General features: G+C 42.8%; 1 long non-coding RNA gene across 2 annotated transcripts; it reads left to right on the top strand.

The window, feature by feature from the left end:
• The first annotated feature begins 5089 nt into the window (after positions 1–5089).
• On the top strand, positions 5090–22952 carry LOC122162701. Of its 2 annotated transcripts, none has more exons than XR_006169645.1 (5): positions 5090–5354; positions 5657–5754; positions 20840–20938; positions 21887–21991; positions 22825–22952. It is a non-coding gene; the product is annotated as an uncharacterized LOC122162701 (long non-coding RNA). The 2 variants fall into 2 exon arrangements; XR_006169644.1 differs by having other exon boundaries at positions 20821–20938.
• Positions 22953–23243: the final 291 nt, after the last annotated feature.

The following is a 23243-nucleotide window of genomic DNA, read 5'->3' as shown; positions in this document are numbered from 1 at the left end:
CACAAAAAAGTATCTAGCACACAACCTTAGGAAGGAAAACAGTGGCTGATACGGACTCAGGTGAGGGAACCCTGAATGGTAAAAGGAGTTAATGTTAGTCAGGGAGTTATGGGGGATAATAAGGACTTTTTCCAAACATCTAGGGGGATGGTAGTGCTGAAGAGAAAGTAGGCCACTCGCTAATGAGGGGAATGGTGGTGTTAATTATGTCTTGAAATTGCCTAAGATACTGAGCTCCTGAAATTCATCTTCTGCAGAAAACCATCAGGAAAATAAGTTCGGGCAATTAGGAGGTGGGGGAGAATCTGTGTAAAAATAGCCTGGATGTTTAAGAGCAGATATGGGAACATCTGAGAACCAGCAAGAAGTGCAAGGAGAGCCTCCTGGCTTTGCTGAGCTCCACCAAACTGATCTCACAGGCACAGGGGATGCGAAGGGCAGATCCCTGCTCTTATGGGGGGAATGCCAGGCTGCAGGGGCACATCTGTCCTCATACTGGGCTCATGGCAGTGCCTCCTCCACTGCTGTGCTCAAACCTCTGCTGTGTTCCTGGGACATTGGCTGGGGCAGGGCTCAGCTGGGGTCGGCACAGAAGCACTGGCAGTGACATCCACAGCCCTGCACAGGGGCCAGCATGGGCAAAGGCAGCTCTGAGTTCCCCTTAGCTGCTCTCTGTGGTTTTGGGTCCTGCGTATGGCGGGGAAAAGCCCAGCACTAACTCTGGTTTTCCACAACAGCTCTGCAGCTGCTGCTGATGTTTGTGCTGGTTGGTACATAATGTTGGTGAATAATAATACCTGACCTGGTGGAATGAGAGCTCTTTTATCAAACGCATTTAAAGAAAAATGACAGTCCGTGTAGCTTGTAATGGAATGGATGATAAATCACAAAATGGGGAAAAACAATTGTGTTACTCCTGCTGGTATGAGTTCCTGCTCAGAAGGTCTATATGTTATATTTTTTGATGACATAAATATAATGGAATTCTCTAGAAATGCTGACCAGAAGTCAACATACAACGCAGTCTCAGGAAGTTTCCTAATATCTTTGTTTGTTTTAGGTAATAGATCTGTTGATGTGTATTTCTCCTATTGAGTGCTGTGATAGGATGCTGTAATGAGATTACAATATGGAATGGGAGCTCAATGAAAGTGGCAGTATCAGAAATGTCACCCCCTAACAAATTAGCAGTTGCAGTTTGCCCTCTGGTTACAAAACCTTGTTCCTTTTGTCTTTTACTGTAACTTATAATAACAAAGCCTGTGATGTAAATGTCTGCAGGGTATGTTTCCAGTAGCTAAGCGTGAAACATGTTTCAGTGGGGATACGGGGGGGAAAAGCAGACATTTTTTAAAATTCAAGACAAAGGATTTTTGGCCTTGGGCACTCCAGCTGCAGCTGCTGTCAATACAGGGGAGATGGGACTGCATTTTCTATTTATTTTTTTCTTTAAAGAAGGAAAAGATGCCCAACTATCTGATTATAGAACCCACAATATTAAAATATCCACAGAAAAAGTAGTAATTAATTCCTTTGGAGTCTGACGTGTGATGGAGAAGTTGCACATATCAAATGAGTGAGGCGTAGCTTGGATTTACAGCCTCGGAGCCTGGAGATCAAACAAGGACCTAAAATGAGATTTATTTTATTTTAAATTTTATTTCTAGCAGCAACTAGGAATTCATGGGACTCATTGCAAAGCCCAGTGCAGAGACCCCCCCACATTGGCTCCTGTTGTTTCCCTTCATTTCAACAAAAGAGCCAGAGCTCATTGGTTAGGTGTAAGGAAGTGCTGGGTTTCATTTTTAAGATGCTACAGAGCAAGCTTAGATTATAGCTGCATGATACATAATAGTGACACTTCACTTATCCAGGCAACTGGGTAGTGCCTGAATAGCGCCTGTGGCTTAATTATTTACCTGTGGCTTAATTGGGTGTAATTTTACTGAAGAGTCTGTTTATTTTCCTATGGAGAGGCTCTAAGATGCTGCTAAATGAGAATGTTACCGGTCCCTGCCGGTACCCCTCACATCAGCAGTGCAGAACTTGTTAATACCTGCAGAAATTTGGCCCTCGTGATGTTTTCTCTGGTGCCATCAGCCTGTGCTCTCTGGGCACCTGGTGAGCAGCTGGGACCTCCATTGCAGGAGCAGAAATGTTCTGTGGTAGCAGGCAGAGCTCTCCATGCTCTCCCTTTGTTGTTTATTAGCCTCTCACTTGGTTTTAATCCTCTACAAATGCCACACCGTTCAGTATTTCTGTCTGAGAGCTCACAAAAATGACTTGTTTAGGGTCAGATATTCCAAGTTATGCTCACATCAGTGTCTGTGGGTATTGGATAGATACACAGACAGACCAAGGACTAAACCCTGGACAAGCCATCCTTATTTAGATGACCCTTTCAACATCAGTGTGTTGTTCTTGTGTGTCTAAGAATAGTCTTCCTGTGTGAGGACTGAATATCAGAGCTTTGCGAGCCCTGACTAGAAGCTAAGCCAGCACTTATCCAAGATGTGCAAAAGCTCTTCCTAGTGCTGTGCCCATGGGAAGTGCTGGGGAAAGATGTTTATCTCAAATATCCATTTAAATCAAACCAAATGTGCTCGGACATGTTCTGGCTAGATTTTGAATTCAGAAAGCTCTGATTTTCTTTCCCTTCCCATCCTCAGTCCAGGACCCTCCTTTTGAATCCCCGTAGGCAATTTCCTTACAGTACTTAGAACTCCAATCTTCATTGGACTTCCACAACAACAGAAGCTTTGTATCATTGTTTTTTTTCTCTCAAAATGCTTAGTTTCTATTAACAACCTTACAAAAGGGCAGTGTATTACTACTTGGTGATCCCAATGATAAATGAAGCACATTATATGTGAAGTAAAGGCTCTATTTATCCTTGCTTTAAAAAAAAAAAAAAAAAAAAAAAAAGTCCCAGCAGGTTTAATGCAAGTAGCTTGCAGTGACCTTCATAGCAAATCAAGAATAAACCTCAGTGCATTCTCACAGAGGTGAATGGTGTTGCAGACTCTTTTTATTGAAATAACAACAATAAGAGTGACGAGTTGTATTATTAGTATTTGATAACGCAAAAAAATTAATGCTCACTGAAAACCAGGTGCCAGCACTACTTGATTGTTTACCAACATAGTCATAAAGAAACAGAGTTATTAAAGGATCTGAAATCACTCAGTAATTCAGCTGCTGACATTGATGGATGGAACTTGGCTGTTCCTCTTTGCAAAAGCTGCTGACTGGATAAATGTTTTATTCATGAAGCCCCGGGCAGGAAGAGATGCCAAAGGTTTAAGAATATTTTAAGAAACTCTTTGAGATGTCAAGCAAGTTATCAGGTGTTGTTAAGCAAAGGAGCTGAAGTACTACATTTAAACATAACCGAGCTCTCAACATATACAACAACAATACATCAAAAGCCAGGATGCAATTCTTGTCTCAAGCAGCATATGGATGATGAGTTAGGAATACAAGTCCTTTTATTTCCTGCACCTTTGTACCTTCAGTCATCTCACAGCCCTGTCTCTTTCAGCATTGTTATCCCAAAGGGAATTTTTACACATCATGTTTTGAATTTAGTTTTGGAAACAAATAAATATTTAGATACCAAGCCCTACAAGGTCACACATTCAGATCAAAGACAAAATAGTGATATGATGACTATGTTCATGGAAATGAACAGTTGAGATCAGAACTAGCAAGTTCTGCCTGAGCTCTTGGTGGGAGATGTTGTTCAAAATGCTAATTAGTGCAAGAAGTAATTATCAAAATACAGAATAACAAGGAATTTCGTTCTGCCCCTTTCACCCTACTCATGCTTCCTCTTTGTCTCAGGGCAGTGTTCAGCAAGGGCAAGCCTACAGCTCCTGACCCATTTGATGAGGCAGTGGTCGTTTGCAGCAGTTGTAACTTAGGTGATTACTTCAATGCCTTGTTCCTGCTCTGTGAGAATTCTTCAGATCCAGATACTTTGTTGATTTTTTTTTTTTAATTTTTTTTTTTTTTTAAGTGGAAAGAAATGTTTTGTAGAAAGAATTTTAATGAAGCACTCTATAGCCCCACAAGTTCCTCCATGGACAAGTGTTTGAATATTTCATAATCTATATTAATAACTTCTTTTAAGTTTCTACAGTCTCATAAGAGCAGAACAGATGAGCTCTTGATGGAACTGAACTGTCAATCTGAACATAGTGACATTAGAAAATAGCTCTGTTTCCAAGACTAGCTGCATGAAATGTCCCTTCTTGCCAAGGGAGCAGCAAAGTACAGTTTAAATGTCCACTATTATGACATCTCAAGAGTATAAAAATGGGGAAAGGTATTAAAAATGAGTAATTAAAAATGAAGAGTGATAGGTAATGGTGAATAAAAAGTAGGTAAGTACTGCTCTCCTGCTGCCCTTTTGGTTTGCAGAGACTCAGCTAAAGACCAAAAGCATATTTCTCACTGGCCCCAGTTAAAATTCAAATCCTATGGACTGACAGTGCAAAATACTGTCAAAAAAGCTGTCAAGTTGTATCAAATGAATTACTGTATTACTTCTCTTTGTCTGTCAAAGGCATTGATTATTTTCAGTGGAGGGAGCCCTCTGACAGTTGCTGAAACTGAAGAATCCTGTGTTGAAATAATTTGGTTGACACATGTCACTATTTCCTAAACAGACAAGTCAAATATGTTATTTTTGTCTCCATCTGTGGAGAAAGCATGGTTATGTAGTATTTTTGTGGAAGATAAATAATACAGAGAGAGAGGAACATCCATTAGCACTTCACTTTCTCTGCTATTTTTATGGATGTTTTTATGTAGCATCTTTATAAAAATGTTCCTCTTTGCATAAGAACTTGTGTGCCTTTGGTGGCTGTGATATGTGTCAAGGATTTTCTTAGATGCCCCCAACTAATTTAGATAGTCAGCAAACTATACTGGTGCCGTTCTTGATTGCAGCTGATTGTTTACTGTTGGCTGCTCTACACTTCTATTTCCTACCACTCCTGTGCCTGTAGCAGTGATATAGGTGTCATATATTCCAGAGAACGCCTCTTTATATTGCAGATGGACAAACCAACAAGGACGAAGTAAGGACTACATCATGGAACTGCTGCCAGCTTTTGGAATGAACTTTGTGCCAAACTCTGCGTTGTTGCTGATTTTCACGTGATGGATGTGGAAACACCCGGTTTTATCAGAGCTGGCTTTGCTGAAGATGCCTTGCAGGACTGCAGAAAGGGAAGCCCAGCTCTCCTCCAGCTCAACTCTGTCGCATCTGGTACAGCTGAAACTATACTAAAGGAAGGACACGTCCAACTCTCTCTCCTGGGAGCAGGCTGATGAGTGACAGTGTCATGGTGAGTTACTGACCGTTAAAAGGTGAGAACTGGCTTAAGCAGCATCAGTCAGAGAAGGCTAATACCCTTGTACTAAGTCTTTATTATTCATTAGCACATATTGTGCTTCCTCATAAATATAATTCAGGCTACACTTGTATTGCATTAAGATAACACTAAATCTTTCTATAATTTGAAGGAAATACTGCTCCCAGCTGTTGTTGCCTAAATGAGCTAAACAAAATCTGAATAAGTGCAATGGGAACAACTGTGAAACTCCAACTGCATTTGGCTCTGATGTCTTTTGATGTCGTTTGTCACAGAAATGGTTGCTGGCTGACCTCTGAGCTTGTGAGCACTGTGGCTCTGGACAGACGGATATCACATCTTGACTGCTCCTGAGATGTCCCAAAGTCTTCAGGTATTACAGCACTTCTGCTGATTTTGGGGGAATTGAGCAACTCAAGGAGTGATGAATTGGACTGATGGTGGAGTAAGTTGTTATGAGCAACCTGATGGTCCTTCCCTGTGCCCTGGAGCATGTGTGAATGTTACTGGGGTGCTGCAGCTTCGTGCAGCCCGCTTTGAATATTGCTGGAAACAAGGTGCAGTGGGTCTGGCAGCCAGTTTCTCAGACATCCAGCTGCCTCATTTGGTCTCATCATGAAAGAAGTAGGGCCCTGAACTCCAGCCATGACCTGACCTGTGGAGCACATCCCTGTTTACACAGAAGTAACCTGGATGAAGTCCAGCATTTAAGCACGTTCTCTGTTGCTGGCTTCTCCTGAGGCTGTATGCTTTTCAAAGAGATATCGCTGTGGTTTGTATTTGTGCACTGTTATAGATAGGGTCCTTGCCCATGTGGCTGCTCAAGAGCTGCCAAGATGACTTAATAATAATACTAAAAATAAACACGTGTAAATACGGATAACAACAAGCTCAGAGTTCTGACAGCTCCAAAAGGCTTTGATCTTGCATTGGTAGGGATCAGGATGCACCGCCTCTCCAGATGACAGGCTTGGATGGAGAGGAAAAAAAAAAAGCAATAAACGTAGCCTGTAAAGTATGCCTCCATTGTCCTCCCCAGAAACCCTCCTCCATTATGTCTGATGATTTACTAAGAGAGTGTGGCTAAGTACCAGCAACAAGCAACTGAAAAATTAACCCCAGCAAGCTGACAATGCCACACCTGACCCCAAAAGTGTGTAGTGTTGGTCAGCCAAGTGGTAATGGCTTTGTGTAAAGCAGAGGAGAAATGTGCCATTAAATGAGAAGCAGAGAGCGGGCTGCTGAGCGGTGATGGCTGTTAAAAGATACAAACCAAAGCGTGGCCCTGACAGTGCATTATATTCCAAAGATAAAGAGAGGCAGAGGCAAAAGCAAAACAAATGGGGCTTCTCTGTACAGATGGCCAAAAGGGAATTGCAACATAAAACCCCACCAGCCGGAAATTATGGCCACGGACAGCCTGCCTGCTGGGGAGAGAAACCCAGATCTCAGGGCTGGTGCTGGCCAAAAACCTCCTGGCCAAGGGGAAAATCCTGCACGTGGTTTGGAGGAACGTCTGTCCAGCTGTGCTAATAGCTGCTGGTGCTGTTGAACTGATGGCAGTGAAAGAGTGTGATTTAGGGGGGAGTGGCAATCTGTGATTTCCTTTTTTTTGTCTAACTGCAGATTTGGTTTTTGAGTAAGTCGGATTTATGCTGCTTTCAGACAATTTTGCTAATAAGGCGATGAGTCAGAGAGCCCACAGCAGATGGGAATTTTCAGCTGAGGTAGAAACCATTGTTTTTTGTTTTTTGTTTTTTTCCTAAAAGGAAAGTAGCTATTTTTCTTTTCCAGAAAGCTGACCTCTGGAAAATGTGATGATTTTTCCTTTCTAGCAGAAACACGGCTTTTTCAAATAACACCTAGTTATGCTTCTGGACTGTTATATATTATACACAAGTTCTCAACGAAAATAAATAACCTGTGATGGGTTGGTGTGTCATATGCTGAGGGAAATAAATAAGTAAATCTACATAAAATCAGCTTCTGTAATTAATGACATCTCAGAAGGCAATTCCAAAGGCTGCAGTACCAAGTGGTGATGTGAGATGAGCTCTTCAGGTATCTGAAGAGTAAAATGTCTGTTCCTGTCTGTGACTGCAGGAGGCCACTGCTGAGAATTTGGGAATAATTCTCTGGTAGGAACATATCTTACCTAAATCCTTGGAAAAGGGACTTCTATCTAGATGTGAAACTGCTGAAGATTCCCTTCATCTTTCTTCTTCCTCTTGTGGATGTTCAGAAACTTGATTCTTGCTGAAGTAATTCAACACATTTTTTGAGGGAACAGCATCCACTCTATAGGAAGTCTGTGAAGAATGGCAGTGAGCATGAATATATCATTATAAAAAGACATTCTGCATTCAGAAAACCACATGTGGTCTGAATTTCTCTGAGAGGGGTATTTCTCTTCTTAGACTATGGAAGTGTGTGCTACATAGGTCGACAAAGCTTTTACTGGCGCAGTTTTGTTTAGAATGCCTTTGAAGCTTGTCATGTTTACCTTTCTTGAAAATTATGTTACAAGCAGAGGAAGTGGGTTTGCTTGGCTTGGTGCTGGGCATGTGAGCACACTCTGAGAAGAGACAGAGGCTCCTTCCCTCCATTCCTCTCTATATGCTTATAGTGTAGGAAAAGAAAGATAAGGTTTGAGATTTAAAAAAAAAAAAAAAAAAAGTTTAAAAATAAGTTATTCTTGAAAACATGAATTCTTTAAAAATCATCTCTGTAAAGATGCTGAGTAATCACTATATGATCATTTGTTTATTTATCAGGCACCAATGTGCCTGTGCCCACAAATGGGTGAAATCTGATGCTCCAAAATTTAATCAAATCTAAACATGGTTAAGGGTTTCCTTCACATTTACTGAAGCTTTATTATTCATCAAAATGCTGATAGGAAAAAATTGATGCGAGTGAAGTTACTATTAATTGGGTGGTACAATTGCTCTTCTAATGGGGTAAGTTGCAAATCAGAAAAAGATCTTGAGAGCTCAATGGAAAACATCTGCTCGTGTCTGAGCAGTGATCAAGAAAGCATAAATATTAAATGGCATGACATTAATTTGCTGAATGGAGGACAACACTGAAAATATGACAGTGTTGTTCTAGATGATGGTGATGTGGCCTCACCTTGAGAGGTATGTTTAGTTTGGTTACCCTAATTAAAAAAGGATAGAGCAGGAAATAGAAGAGGTTCAGTGAAGGGCAACAAACCTAATCAGAAGCATGGAAAATACTTCAGGGAAGATTTGCATGCAGGCTGAGACTGCAAAGGTTAGGTCTGTTTATTTTAGGGAATACAATACATGAGTTGTGCCACTGAGAGACACGCTGTGATGGATATAAATAAAATGGCAGCGCCATGACTCTTTCCTCTGTTGGATAAGAAAGAGACATCAAATTAAAATCAAAGTAAACACATTGAACAGCTTTAATAGGAACCACTTTTAACCTTAGTTTTAATTAGCCTGTGGGACTCATTGCCACAAGGTAGAACATTGAGACCGACAGATTGGCGTTGTTTATATGACTGGAAATATCATCTCCAGTTAGATGGGCTGGAGTTTCATCTTCTGTACTTCTGTGCACACGCTCAGCACAAGTCCTCCCTTACACGTACTACTGCATAATACTCCATTACGGGTTGTTATGGGGCCTTTTGAAGCATCTGGCAGAGGTTGGTCTCTAGGCCATTGCTTAACTCTAGCATCTCATGCTAGTGACAAGGACTGAGCTATAGTTCCTGGACGAAGAACATACTTGCAGAAGTTTGACTTGTTGGCTTTTTCCCCTCTGCACGTTTACTGGCTTTCCTGTGAGTGAACCGAATACAGTGGAAGAGAAGAGGTTTTTGCTTGTATGGAAGGTGTCCATTTGCCCATTCTGGACTTGTTTTTTTTTTTTTACTTCCTTTGCCCTTTTAATAGCTTACATTCCTTACAGTCTTTAATTATTGCACATTTCTCATTCCAAACCAGCTGCCATCCATAAAGTGGTCTAGCAATTATTTCTCTGGCTTCAGAAAATGGCTATCATGAATTCAACGGCACTAGGAACAGGTGGACTGCAGAATGCCTGTTTGATTTTTGGTAAACAGCATTACAAAATTGGCACTTTGACTCAGTCCCTCTAACAGACTAGTTGTACAGCTTCTGTTAATAAGATACTGCATATTTTCTGTTGTCACGGCATACGTTATTTGTCATTGCAAGACATTCACTGCTTTTTTTTTTTTCTTTCAGAAACATGTGTAAAGTTAAAAATGTGTATGAAATACCCATGGGATGGAAATCTTTCCAAAATTCACAGTGGTTCTTGGTTGGAGAGAACCCTTTGGGAATAAGGGAGGGTGCAGATGAGCAGGCAGAGTCAGAGCAGGCTGAGCCCAGCATATGGAGCCAGCACAGATGCTCTGCTCTGTGCAGTTCCTGTTCTGTGCCCAAAAATTGTGCTCTGAGACACTTTGCGCTTGTCGGACAGTTTAGCCTAATAGAGAGCTGGTAACTTGGCACATCAGAATCCTGCGGTCTGTTCTTGGCTCTGTGCAGCCCTCCTGGTTGAGCTTATAGAAGATGTGATAACAACCTCAGTCCTCTGCAAAATGGGGTTTCTAATCTTCTGGTCCTATACACAGGCTGTGCAAGCTACAGAGGAAAATCACAGAATCATTTGAATTGGAAGGGGCCCTTAAAGGCCATCTAGTCTAACTACCCTGCAATGAACAGGGGCGCCTACAGCTCCATCAGGTGCTTAGAGCCCATCCAGCCTGACCTTGGATATCTCCGTGGATGGGGCCTCCACCACCTCTCTGGGAACCTACGCCAGCACATTATTGCTGTTACTGTAAAATACTTCTCCTTATATCCAGTCTAAATTTCCCATTTTAGTTTGAAACCATTTCCCCTTGTCCTGTTACTGCAGACCCTGCTGCAAAGTCTGTTCCTTTCCTTCTTATAGTGGATCTTCTGCTACTACCTGCCCAATGACGCAGGAGATGTAGGGTGCCTTAGTTACTTTGCTGCCCTCTCCGTGTCACCTGGCAGAGCAAGGAGTAGGGAGAAGAGCAGCCTTCATGTCTGTAGGCAGCTCCTTGAGAGCATTGTGCAGAACTCATTCTTCATTTCGGGTTCAAAGGAGCAGTAAATAGGCTCCTTTCTTACAGCACCTCAGGAATGGCTGCTTAGTTGTGACCGGGGAGGTGATGCTATGGCGCTGCTCCACGTACGTGCAGGGAGCCTGCTCCTTGAGGAGTAAGGAAGAGAAAGATGCAAACTATTCTTCTTTTCCAGGAAGCTAGAGATTTGCTTCTTGCATGTTAGCAGCTCTTCCTAGGACAGCAAGCTGATGGTTCTTTATCTTAAGGGCAAGCTGGGTGACAAAGGTGGGCTGACAGCAGCTTTTTGCAATGTCTGATAGATATTACATGGAAGAAAGCACTGTTCCTGCCCACTGGGACACCTGAGAAGCCTGTTCTCTGCTCCACGTGCTAGCAGTGCAGCTGTAAAAACTCTGGAACATTTTTGGACAAAGAGCGTTATGTTCCTATGAGACTTTAAACATGAATTAATAGAACATTGATTTAACTTACTGGCTTTTTGCAGTGCCTTTGTTTCCAGGCAGTAAAAATCTGCTTGCCAGTTGTCCAGTCAGAAGCCAATATCTATGAAAACCTGCCCCAGGCTGTTTGTGGAGGGCCGCAGTTAATTAAGATATGCATTCTCATCCCTGCTCAGGGCTGCGTGTGAGAGAATGTAAAAAGCACAACTAGACAACTGTCTGTTCCTCCTGTTTTGAGACTCATTCTTGATCCCACAGTGATTGCCAGCAGCAGACAAGGAACAGAGCCAGAAGAGTGAAAATTAATAGCAGTGGCATCTGAAATCCCCATTTGTGAACTTAAAAAAAAAAAGTGCCTGCTTCAGATTTGGACTTTATTTGCAGGGGGGACATCTCATTCCCTCCGGTATGAGTGCTGGAGAAATCAAAAAATACTGTGTAAAGACGCCTGCTGCCATTCTGCACAAAGCTTCAGACAGCACATGAGCTTCTTTGTGATCAAATGGGATGTGTCCTGTTGTTTGCATGGCTGTGTCTATTCAGCCATATGCCTTTTATAAACTGATTGTGTTCTTAATAGTCAAGGGTAAAACGGCATCTTGAAGGGTTTCTCCTCACATACTAAAGCCTTTTGTTTATTGATATGCAGCCTTTGTGAATTGGAAAGCATCAGCACTTTGTTTTCAGTGTCTACATCTTCTCACTTTGTTGCCATCTTCTTCTTCCTAAATGATGCGTGTTGGCTTGAGTTCTTGCAAGGAACGTGCTACAGATGGAAGGCTGGTGAAGGAAGCAGGGCTGTGGAATGGAGCAGGGTGTATGCTGATGGTACAAATCCTCTGGGTACCACTTAGTCAGGGAACTCATGGGCTTGTGTCCTTGAAGAAAAGGCAGACTGGGGAAGGTCAGTGAGGGGATATGGCTGTGGTAAGGTGTCCACCTCCCCTCACTGACCATCAGAAGCTTCTCTGGAAGTATATTCCTTGAGCTGTTATGGTTCAGTGTAACTGAAAGGCAGTTGAGGAGAACTCTGAAGGCATTCAGCAGCTCTGGAGCCATCCATTCCCCAAGGAGGAAGGTAAGCTCCTAAGTCCTGGATAAAGTGCTCATCACTTAGACAAATGAACAGAGATCCTCAAAGCCTCCCTGGAAATAGGGGATTGTAATATTAAGCATAATTATGAACTGTCTGCAGAGCTGCAGCTACAGATGGAGCTTTACGACTGGTTTGGAGTGATGCTGCACCAGCATCAATTATCTCCAGCAAATGTGCAGAGATATTTTTGGGGGTGGTATTTTCATTTTATGGTGTCACTCAGTCACTTGCAGCCACTGGCCAGGTGCCTCTCCATTAGCACCCAAGCATGCAGCGTTCTCTCAGCAATGCAAGGTCTGTCCTGTCCTGTTGCCTCAATAATCAGCAGCTCAGATGAACAGCTCAGGTGCCCTACTTAGGCACCTACACTGTCAAAACTACTGTGAATGAGAGTGCCTGCCTCTTGCTACTGCAGCTGTGAATATTAGCTACAGAGTAGCACTAAATCTTGTTTAAGCTACAGTCATTCCACCCAGTGATGAATGTCACTACCTGAATAATTTGGGTAATTTCCTGCAGCTCTAGTGTACTAGCAGAGAAATGAAAGTTAATTTACTGCTAATTTAGTGTACTAACCCTTAATTAGCGACGAGCAAGTCTGAAATATTGGATTCTGAAAGCTCATCAAACTTTTACCAAAAAAAAGAAAAAAAAAAAAAATCACCCCTCCCAGCTGAACTCTTCACTCTATTTGAGGTTATTAGCAAAATGCTCTGGGAGTGCTGTTCATTACCTCTCACTAGGATATATGTAGCTGGGAACACCCCCATTTACCACTCTTGCTGCAGAAATCCATTAGGAAGATTCTTGCTCTCACGCAGTATATTCAGCCGCTGTATTGCCATGTGCAGGTATGTGCTGCAGCTTCAGTGACAGGTAGAATTAATGGCACAGATTATCAATGACTAGTGGCTAGAAAGGTGAAAGAAAGGCTGAGTGAGTCTAATGGGCTGGGTCATTGCTACAGGAGGCAGCACATGTCTACATAAAAAAGCTGAATGTGACATGACTACATCATCCTCTACTTTCTTCTGTGGACTGAGTCAGATTTAGTCTGTCCTGCTTGAGAGCCCCACTGATCTTTGGTTTGATAACTTGCATAGTAAGGCAGAATGCAGCCTGGCTAGAGGTCTGTGTGTCCAGAGTGGAGCACCTCTTGAAGCCCTCTGGTGAATGGGGGTTGTGTGTGCAGTGGGATAAAAGATGGAGAGCTGGGGGGGCAGTGGGAGAAGCAATGCTGGAGAAATGGAGGGGCTGCCAAAGGAGAATTGAAGAAAGATGTGTGTGTCAGCTGAACTGCTGGAGCCAAACCAAACACTAGGCTGGGCAGTGGGCCAGCACATGACTGATCCATGCCTCTGTGTCAGTGCTACAGTATTTTTGCACAGGAAAGTACAAACCATCAGGCGAGACTTGGTGATGGTGGAAATGGGGTGGGGTGAAGTCCCATAACTCTAGAGAGCTCTGCTGATGTCCAGTGCTATTTCACCTGCTGCACAGGATTGTTCAAGTATCACGTGGCTGAATAGTTTTGTAATGAATAGAAGGACTTCTAATGGTAAAGAAAGGCTTCACCTTCCTTGTCCCCCACCCAAAATACAGACCTGTCTCAGAGTAGAGACAGGGTGGGAGCCAGCTGTGTTGCCACACACTGGGAGAGGTTACCAAGTTTCCCACATCTATGAAATAATGAATTTTCCTATTTCCATCTCTTCGGTCTTGTCCTTTTTGTGCATTTGCTGAGTCTTTCTTCCACAGGCTTTAGTTTTCTTGGGGAAAACTTTTCCATTCTCAAAAGAGACGTTTTGTAAAGTACAGAAGCGTAAAGTGTAGCTGTGATCCTCTCCCCTTGGCAGAAAGGGGATGAGATGTTGATATTCATCTTCTACTCTCATTTTGTGGTGCTGACCACATTGTAGAATGGAATGACCATCTGTGTGCCTCTTTTTGCAAGGAGCTTATTCCATCAAGCTATTCATTGCAGAGAGCTGGGAGAGCCTCTTACTCCCTCTTGTCTTGTTGCACACATGTAAGAGCAGAATCTGACATCAAAAATAGCTCTTAAAATCCATAATTCAAAGAAGTATGCACTTCCATATTTATGTGGTGGTGTTTTGCTGCTGGAGGGCTTTAATAAGGGCATGTTACACTGTATCTATATGCAGTGTATCATTTAGACTCATCTAATCTGATGTAGCTGTGTTTGGACACTTCAGCTTCTCCTGCAGTCAGTGGAAGGAAATGGGCACTTCATAGTGCTGTCCAAAAATAGGTGTCTATGGCAGTGAACGTGGAAGGAACCTTAAGAGCCCCCTTGATCACTAAGGGCACTGAAGGTGCCAGACAAAGGGGACACAGTAAGGTTGAGTACCATCATGCACCACAGCCTTCTGCAGAAGTCCGGGAAGGAAAGGGTCCTAATGAGCTGGGGAAAAAAAATGCTAGATTTTAAGATGTGGGAATCATAGATTCATAGGATTGTTGAGGTTGCAAAGGTCAGTAAGATCATCCAGTCTAACCATCAACCCATGCCTGTTGCTCTAGACTACGGCACTCGGTGCAGTGTGTGTGCATTTGTAGTTACTGTTTTGCGTAACAGATATCTGCACTTTAAGATCTGTTTTACTATGGCCAAGCAGAAATCAGTAGTCAAGCTCACAGAGTGGGAATTGCTGACCCTGGAAGCGGTGATTAAAGCAGGACTTGGAGCATAGTTTGGGTAATCCGTGAGATGGGAGAAGTCTGACATGACGTGAAGGGATACTGCAGCGCATTGCATGTATTCACATAACTGTCAGAAGGATGCTGCTGCCCCAGCTTTGGCATTGGGAGCAACTATGTCCCAAGCTTGAGAAGCATGCTTTGCTTTGCTTTGCTAGATGAGCTGCTGTAGTTCCAAGAAGGATAAATTCAGGAAAGTTTGTGCTGTTCAGTAGGTCAATACAGCTGATCACAACAGACTCCATGGGAAAAACGGCTGTGGTTTTGTCCACATGGTTTGGATGTGGGCTCTTGTTTGCTAATCTTGTCTTGTAAAGTCTTTAAGCAGAAATTTAAATTTTCTTTCTGGAAGCTCTTTAAAATTGATTCCCCAGTAAACCCAGCTTCAGGAAATCCAGGACAATGCCAGTTAATTAATTAAGGCGCTTAACAAGTAAACTGGTGCTTCCTTCCACTGTGGGCGAGCAGTTGGCATTTTAGCAAACTTTGCCTCATAATAATAGCAATGTTTCTTGGGGCTGTCACACTGTCCTCCTCCACCTCCACCCTTTCCCAATTATAATTCTCTTCTTTTGATCTGGGAAATGTTTTTTTTATTATTATTATTTTATCTAAAATATGCTGCTTAGAGATGGCATTTCATGTAATGTTCATTTTAATTATACTGGGATGGTTATCACTGCAGGGATGTTGGCATTGGCTTTCAATGCAAAATCCTTATTTTCTGCTGATTATATCTAGGAAAGCTCTTTGAGCCTTAGGCACCTGGAAATTGTAATGCATCATTGTTCACTGCTGCGAATGGCAGGAAACAGAAATTAAAGCAGAAGTGGGAGAGCAGTGATGGTTGAGATGGTTGATATGCAGATGTGCTGCTCTTGACCCAGTGGGACCCATGGCTATGTCCTGTGCACATACTGAGGGATGAGGGAGGTGGTAATAGCCAAGCTACTCTGCTGGTTGCTAAGTGGGGGTGCGGGGGGGTGGAGAAAGGCAGCAAGGAATGGCTTCCAGATGGGAGAACACAGATACTAGCCTTCCTGCATACCTAATTCTACTTGAGGCTTTTATTTTTCTCAGTGGGACTGCCTGAATATTTAAGAGCTCCTTGATACAGGTAAAGATGTAGCAATCTAAGAACACAGTGCTTAGCTTCAGCGCTGTCATCAGGAGGTATGGATAAAGCTGCTGCACAGCTGCTACTCCATGTCACCTTTCATCCTGTCCCACTGGATACTGTGTGTGGTGGGGATGGGTTGATGGTTGGACAAATGATCTTAGTGGTCCTTTCCAACCTTAATTGATTCTATGATATTATTCTGTGATAGTATACTAAGAAGTTGTGCTCAGGCGTTGACCATACAACACTGTTGCAGCTTGGAGAGATTCCCACTGCTGTCAAGTGAAGTTTCCTTTTGCTGTGCCCTGGTTTTAAATTTGGCCCAGAGCATCTAGATCAGCATTTCTGCTCTTATGCCTACCTGTAAGGGTTGTCTGGTGAACCCCACAGCTGTAAGACCTCCTTGGAGCTAATATGGTACTTGGTACAGAGATCTAAGATTGGAACTCTTGCAGAACAAACACGTGACTGATGATATTCCTTCCCTAAGGATCCTCTGTTAGATTCCTCTGAGGATTATCAAAAAACTTCTGGTTTCCTACTGGGGTGAAGACAGAGTGAGCAGATGTGGATGTTCTAGATCAGTACTAGAAACAAAGAATTGGCTAGGTAGGATGAACAGTGGTGGTTTAGTGGCCAAAAAGAGATACTCCATACTCAGTACTTAGTTGTGCTTCTTTAATTTTTAAAACTGTCCTGTCTTTTGAAAACCCAGCTCAATATTTAATTTCAGAATGGCATTTAAAAATTAATGGTGTTGACAGTTTGTTTCCTTTTTGGGGCTAGAGGAAGGGGAAGGGATGACAGAAACCACTCATTACGAGTCATTTTGGTTCTTTCATTTCTGTTTTTCAAGCAATTTCTTGTTCAGAAAAATTAATAGATCTCCAGTGAAATAAATAAGATAAAATTAGGCCTGTCTGTCTAATGCTGCCCAGCTGTTTTGCTGCCATGGAAATGATATAATGAGTTTCATTCATAAATTCAAAAAGAATGTGAGAGCAGGGCCTAAGTTGCTGCTGTTACAGCACAGGCAAACTTGGATGCAACCAAACTACGACTGCATCAAGGCAATCATCACTGAAAGATTAGCTGAGACTTTTCTTTATTATTAAGAAAAAACTGTTTTCAAGTGTTAAAAGGCTCTGAGCATCTTTAAGAAGCAAAGCATGTATCACTTGGAGAAGAAAGCTGTAGAGCGGAAAGTTCAGCTTTAAACCCCTTTTGTCTCAACACAAAAGCACATTCCTAAGAAACAGAAAAAACCCTCTGTTTCTTCTGCAGTAGTGCTTTCTGCCTAATTTGGTGTGTTCTAGGCACAGAAGAGCATGCGTTGCAGGGGGTAAGTACACAGGGCAGTTGCTTTCTTCTGCCTGGAGCAGGGGTGCAGGCATCCTTTAAGGCTTTCAAGGCAGCATAATGGGATAGCATGGGAGGAGGATGGATGTTGGGAAAGAATTCTTCTCCGAGAGAGTGACTGGGCACTGGCACAGGCTGCCCAGGTGGTGGTGGAGTCACTGTCCCTGGAGGTGTCACAGAAATGCGTGGATGTGGTACTTAGGGACATGGGTTAGCAGGCAGTATTGGTGGTAGGTGGATGGTTGGACTAGATGATCCTTGAGGGCTTTTCCAACCTTAATGATTCTATGAGGAGGTGTTAAAATTCAGGACTGCCCTGCAGCCCTTCCAGCAGAGTGCTCTCACCTGCAGCTCCACAGCTCGTGCACTGCTTGCTTGTTATAAAATTGAAAAGAACTATTAGCTAACTACCTGGAAAACTAATTAACCTCTTGTAGCACTAATCCCGGATTTACTGTTAATCTTACTGAAGGAGTCCTTCTGGCAGGGTTTGTCCCAGAGCTTAGCACTGGGAGCAGGGGGAGCTGGAAGCGTTCGGCACCTTTGAAATGGAGACCGCATGCGGGCAGCCCGCATTAGTGGTGGCTGGAGAGTAATCCCCTGGCACATTAGCTCATGGATGTGTGTGTTGGCAGAGATCACGTCTGTGAATCATGCTGAGCCGCTGAGGTCACCACAAAACCCACTTTCTGTAAAATCACACCGGCTTTTTTTAAATCCGTGTTTATTTCCTGCTTTCGGGCACTTTCGTGTGTATCGATCTGATCAATGTGAGTAACTTTTTTGACAAACAGGCTCCTTTAAATGCCTTAAAAGCTTCATTATTAAGATAATGGAACTGAAGTTAAAAACAAATCAAACAATGCACGTGTAAAAGGTTTCCCCCAGACAGCTTGAAAATAAATTGAAAACAAATTCAATTAAAATAACAATCAACCTTTTTGTTCCTTCAGTGGTATGATTTCTCTGAGGCAGGTACGCAACGATAAGAGGTTTCTTTGAAATGCTTGGGATAGCGCACCCATAGGCAGAGCTAGGAGAGATCAAAGCGGTGTTTTTCCTAAAGAACAGCCTGCTACTATTAAGTTACTACTTTAAGGTGTGAAACGTTTATTTTTTTCCTCCTTTTGTGGATGTTTTTTGTGGTTTTTTTTTTTTTTTTTTTTGGGGGGGGCGGGGGTTTTTTTTGTTTGTTTTGTTTTGTTTTGTTTTGTTTTTTGGCTTTGGTTTCTTGGTTTATTTATTTATTTTGGTCCCAGATCCTTTTGCATCTGTTTCTGCTCTTTCCTCTTGCCTTTTACCTTTGTAAACTAGATCCTAAAATCTCGACCCAAAGGAAATGTCTATTAAAATATATTTTGGACAGTATTGCTTTCTCCCTGGTCTCTGTAATCAATAGTTTTCTCTGGTGCTGGGGCACTGAAACACGTTTTCAGGTCCTTCCATGGTCCCCTTGAGAATATTTTGTTGCTCTAAGTACAATTACAGGTGGGTGGAGTATTAGCTTCTCCATTATTTGGCATCGTGCTTGTGGCCCCCCGCATCTGCAGCAAAGGTAAAAGTAATGAAGGCTACTCCTAATGGGCTGTTTGCAAATGATTGTGCTGTATTGGCTCACAGTGATAAAGACATCCAGTTACTTACTGATTGCTTTCTGTGTGCTACAAAGCACCTCAACCTTGCAGCGCTCTGAAAAAGGCGTATTTTCTGTTTCAGCCAAGATCTTGTAGTGCAGGAACCATCCCCGTGTTATCCATTGATTAGGGGCCTCTCAGGACTGCCTGTGCACGGGCTCTTGTGAAATAGGAGCCTCTCAGGCTAGCGATGCTCTGGATAGATTACAGCCCTATCTACAGACAGCATGTGGTGGTGCTTGCAAAAAGACTTGCTGCTTTGTTCAGAGTTCTTGCTGCACATTTTCTCAATGGCTGCTCTTCACTGCTAAAGCACCTTTTATTCCCTGAGGAAGCTGATGAGCTTTCTGTTGTGAAGATCCACTGAAATAAGATATGAACTTCTTCCCCCCGTCATCTACTGTGTGGTTGAATGTGATGTTCCTGGACCGTTAGTTGGAATTGTTTCGGATTGCTGCTCGATAACACTTGAGTGTTTGGCTATGTCTTGCTTGGTTTGAAAGGATGGTGTCACACAAGTGTGTTACTGGTCAAAGGAAGAGTTTGTCTTGTTCTGAATGTGAAGTGTATCCTTGTTATTCTCAGCATTGCTGCTTCCACACTCACAGACTGTCTTTTGAGTCATCAGAATTGATTTTCATGCCCCACTAATTACTGCCATGCCTGTTCCTTGGAAACCATGGGTAGCAAAGGCGTTCATGGGCGTTGAACTAGTACAGTTTATTCTGAGATGAGTTAATATCTTACTTGAATCATATTTGATCTTAAATAGCTGGAGAGATCTTTGAAGGTTTCTTGCTGCTTTAGGAAGTGATTAGCTTACGGTTGCCTTTCTGCAGTTCTTCTGTTTGCTTTTCTCTTCATTACATAGTTCAGACAAACTGCAAATCAGCTGGCATCATCTGCTGTTATACAGGCCCTGTGTGTTACTGGTTTCATTAAGGACTCCCAGTAACACGGTGTTTTTAAGATAAGTTTATGAAGATGTTTCCTCTCTGTCAGCTCTTGTCAGTAGATCTGCCAGAATATTAACAAGAAATTGGACCAGTTATAGTTTTAGAGATATGCTTGAATACATCGAGGAAGAGCCAGAATAATACACTGGCAGGGAAAAAAAAAACCAAACAAACAACAACGTTGTATTCTTCTGCAAACGCAGCCACATCTGCCACATAGTCCAAGCTGGGAGTATGTGGTTGCCAGAGCAAGTTCTGCGAATGGGGAGGTCTGGGGAATTAAATTGATGGTGTTGGACAAGAATACAGTGGGGATATCATGTGAGCTAAATGGGTGGTCTTGATACATTTCACTGCAGCAAATCAAACAGAAATGCAGTTCTTGGATTTATTTATCTTTTAAACAAGCATGATTTTTAGTACGACTTTATTTACAGGGTTTTTTGGGACACTGTGCTACTTTCACCATTTACCAGGCCTTTCTTTTTTTAAGCATTTGGATTGTAAGTTTATATGGCATTGAAATGAAGCTACAGGTTTTCAGCACATATGATTAGGAGAGAAACTGAAGCAAGCCAGCTCTTAACAAGTTCTTCTTCCTGGATAACTCAAATCTTTGGCCAAATTTGAAAGCTGAACTTGAATCTGAATTTTACAAATAACCTTCACCTTTTCAAGTGGCTGAACCAATGTTTCAGGCCGTGCAAGCACTGGCTCTGAATGTTACAGCTCGACCCCATCTATGGCAATGTAAAGGAATCTGTTTATCTCTCCACAGAGTGCAGTCATTCCTCAGTGAAATGGCTGGAAGCCCTTCTTAGCAGCATAAAGTACAATTTTAGGTAGGAAAGCAAATGATTCTGCAGCCTACTCTGAAAGTAATTAACAGAAGCAGGGTGTAAACACTGGCTTCTGTGCTCTCTGAAGTAAACAAAATAAGAATTTATGCTACTGACCTTGTTAAGTAACTAACATTTTCCCTTCTCTGCAATAGCTTTTGCTTTCTCCCTCAGTTCAAAAGCCCCCTGAGCCCAGGGCTGCGTGCTACACTGAAACGTTCAATCCTGCATTTGAATAAGCTGAATCAAGCCAGCCATACTGCTAAACATATGGTAAGTAATAGCATCATTAACAATAGCATAGTGCACGTTTGACAGCCGAAGGGATTTGGCTGCGGTTTGCTGCGGGAGTGGCAGCAGAGGAGCAGAGCTGGTGCCCCTGCCAGGATGCCAGCCTCCCTCCGCCCCTGCTCTGACCTTCTGGAAATCTGAAAGGCTGCCCGTCTTCCTGCCTCCTCTTCAGGCTCTTATCTTCTGCTGGCAGCTCCAGGGCTGGGTAGCGCCAGTTGTGTTTCACCGTTAAAAGCTGCGATTCGTTCTCCTTGGGGTGAGCTCCTGGTGGAGAGGAGAGACCCGAAGCCAGGAGATCAGCAGACCAGAGGGACACGTTTCAGTTTTGAATTTGTTCTGAGGAAAGCACACCACTCTGTTTCTATTCTCCCTGGCCTATCCCAAAGGCACAAGGGCTGTGGTTGCTGCCCAGTGCTGGGGACAGGCACCATGTCCTGCCCATCCATGTGCTCCTAGTCCTTAGGGTGCCTTGGCCCCAAGTGCATCATTCTTCAGACCACCAGTATGGGGTCACAGCTGACTGACTTCTTGCTGCTCCTGTTGCAGTCACGAACACCTTGTAACTCGTTCCCCTGCTGCCCTTCTTTCCTTGCAGTCTCGATCTTTGCTTCCCCTCCAGGCTGTCCTTCCCCCATTCTCCTTATCAGATGTGAAATCCATCAACCTGCTGTGGATGAAACTTCTCCCATGCTGATAGCCAGTTTTGTACTTTTTTTTTTTTTTTTTTTTTTTTTTTTGTACTCAGTATTCTTTTTGACTCTATGAATCCTGGGTGCATAGAGTTCACTTAATCACTTTTGGGTTTGAAAGCATCCGTGAGCATTAAGGTTAAGGAACCAAGTCCCACCGTTCAGATATTGTACTCAGCCTCTGCTAGTCAGTGGGTTAAAAAAAACATCTCCATAAATGATTTTTTTTCTTTATTTTCAGCATGGAGACTTCCTACATAAATGAACGTTGCCCTGAAGCACTTGTAGTCCAGTTGTTACTGCTTTGTGCTGATAGTGAAAGACCCCAAAGAGAATGGAGTATAAGGTAATGATATCCTAAAATGAAAACAAACCCAGGAAGTAAGTTTCTGTATTTCTTACTGGCTGAGCTCGTAGAAATGCAGGAATAAAACAGAAGATCAGAAACAGGGAATGAAATGCAAGTGCTTCTTTTTTTTGTTTAATTTGAATCATTGAGTATGCTCTGAAAAAACACTTGAGGCAATGACTATTTTTCTTAAGTAGGAAATTTTAAAGATGTTATTCTGATGCAAAGCCATGTAATGTTGCTAGAGAAAGACACCACTTCAGTGATCTCACCTGTGCTTTTTTTAAAGGGATGTGTCTGGGGGGCAGAGGTGCTCCTGGCCTGTTTTGCAAAGATCAGAAGCTAATAAGCTGTACGGTTTTGGCTGTGCCTTTGGTTTTTTTTTTTTTTTTTCTATGTAGCTGTCTGAGAAGCTGGAAGGAGAGAGCAATGGACGAGAGTCATTAGTAAGAAAACTGTTTAGTGCTGTGAGCTGAAAATAAGGAAAAGATTTATCTGCAAACAGGGAAAGGTGTTTTAACCAAAAGGGATGGCTGGAAAATGTGTTGTTAGACGAGGGGCTGCGATTTGTACCTGCAGTGTAGGCTGTACATGTGGAGCAGCAGCAGAGGTGTGTGCATTTGCATGGAGCCTTGCATAGGAGTTGGGGATGACAGCGTGCTATGGACATTTGGGTACTTCTATTTACGAGGCCATGGTTTGTGTCCCAGTGCGTGCTAGAAGGACAGCATGTGTTCAGCCAGCGTGCATTTGCCTGACTTTACAGATTTAATGCTGTAACGTCAGCCATCAGTCTGCCTCTGATGTATGGCTCCCGGTGAATATTCCAGCCCTGTCCGTCGTGCGGGAGCCCAGCAGATGGAGCAGTGTTCCTGTGCATGAGGAGGTGTGGGGCCGCATCCGGAGCTGCGCTGTGCAGTCGAGCCGATCTGCCCCAGTGCATCTATGAAGCACGGAATAAAAGGCTCACTGTAAGAAATATATGTGAGATTGCCACTTTCTGCATGCGTGGTGTTTTGTGATATATGTGCAAGATTAGTGGAATGGTTTATGTAGAAATATATCAGCTTTTCTAAACTTTGTATGCTCTACTGTAGATTGTTTCTATCTGAGCCCTGATTTACAGCTAAAATTCAGACAAGGGCACGTGAAAGTAATCCTTCTGATCACATTGCTATTTTATGATAACGATATGCTTTATTATTTTTAATAAACCAGTGATAGCTGCTGTTGCCGTGTTCCCACAGCA

Source organism: Centrocercus urophasianus, unplaced genomic scaffold, assembly GCF_019232065.1.
Source record: "Centrocercus urophasianus isolate 14NV4802_14NV808 unplaced genomic scaffold, USGS_Curo_1.0 seq_22, whole genome shotgun sequence".
Lineage (NCBI taxonomy): Eukaryota > Metazoa > Chordata > Aves > Galliformes > Phasianidae > Centrocercus > Centrocercus urophasianus.
The sequence above is the reverse complement of the archived record's forward strand: the minus strand, read 5'-3'. Positions and strand labels throughout refer to the sequence as shown.